This window comes from Suricata suricatta, chromosome 15, assembly GCF_006229205.1.
Source record: "Suricata suricatta isolate VVHF042 chromosome 15, meerkat_22Aug2017_6uvM2_HiC, whole genome shotgun sequence".
NCBI lineage: Eukaryota > Metazoa > Chordata > Mammalia > Carnivora > Herpestidae > Suricata > Suricata suricatta.
Genome location: NC_043714.1, coordinates 40179857 through 40180934, shown reverse-complemented (window position 1 = coordinate 40180934; position 1078 = coordinate 40179857). Strand labels below are relative to the sequence as shown.

At 39.3% G+C, this 1078-nt stretch overlaps 1 protein-coding gene across 1 annotated transcript in view; it reads right to left on the bottom strand.

Annotated features, from left to right (window-relative positions):
• Positions 1–1078, bottom strand: part of PTDSS1 (phosphatidylserine synthase 1) — a 59339-nt gene that overhangs the window by 51222 nt on the left and 7039 nt on the right. The window lies entirely within an intron of this gene.

Here is a 1078-nt window from a genome sequence, read left to right as displayed (position 1 = left end):
ACTATGACAGAATAAGCAACATCATGAGATAAAGCAAGTTGTAGAACAGTGAGTTTAGGAAGCAAGTATTCTGTTCAAAAAAGGGGACATGTGTATGTACATATAACTTAAACTTGTGCAGACAGCTGCATAGCGAGTCTCTGGAAATCTACCCAAGAAATGGCAACACTTTCCTCCAAGAAGAAAAGAGGAGGGAGAGAGAGTTTCTCCACATACCCTTTGGTACATGGATTTCAGGCCATGTGGTTACATTATTCTTTTCAAAAGAAAAAAAAAAGTTAATTAAAAGTTTACCTAAACAAATAGTACAGCAAACCAGCAAATCAGTCTTTATTTGAAATTACTCGCTAGTCACGATGCTTGAAAATACACATCAACATGAAATTCATAAAAACTTAAGATCAATTATAAATAAGAATATAAAACCCGGTAGGTACCTGGGTGGCTCAGTAGGCTAAGAATCTGACTTTTGGTTTTGGCTCATGTCAGGGGACCTGGGTGGCTCAGTTTGGTTAAGTGGTTTTGGCTCAGGTCATGATCTCATGGTTTGTGAGTTCAAGCCCTGCATCAGGCTCTGTGCTGCTTGGGATTCTCTCTCCCTTTCTCTGCCCCTCCTGCTCTCTCTCTTAAAATAAATAAACTTAAAAAAAAAAAAAGAAACATTGTTTTGTAAAAGGCAAAAGATTTATACCATCTGAAGAGAAACCAGAGTATAAAGAAACATTGTTTTGTAAATGTTGAGCAACTATATTAGAAAGACAGGATCAAACGGATGGCATAGTTGTTTCAAGAGGGGAAAAGAAAAAGGCTGATTAATTCTGAAAAAAGTAGCAGTGGGGTCTGAAAGTTGGAAGCTTTACATCTAATAAGAAAAAAAAACATAGCAAAGATAGATAGCAGGGTTGTTAGATAAACTGAAAATGTGCGGTTCAGGAAGATCAGACTTCTGTGATCAACGACTGGAGGGTAAGCTGGGGATCAGAAGGAATGTGAGCCCCATCTGAGCTCAGCTGCACCTGCAGCTTCTTGAGAGTGGAGAGGGTGTTCCCACAGCACCTAGGCCAGTCCCTTCCTCACA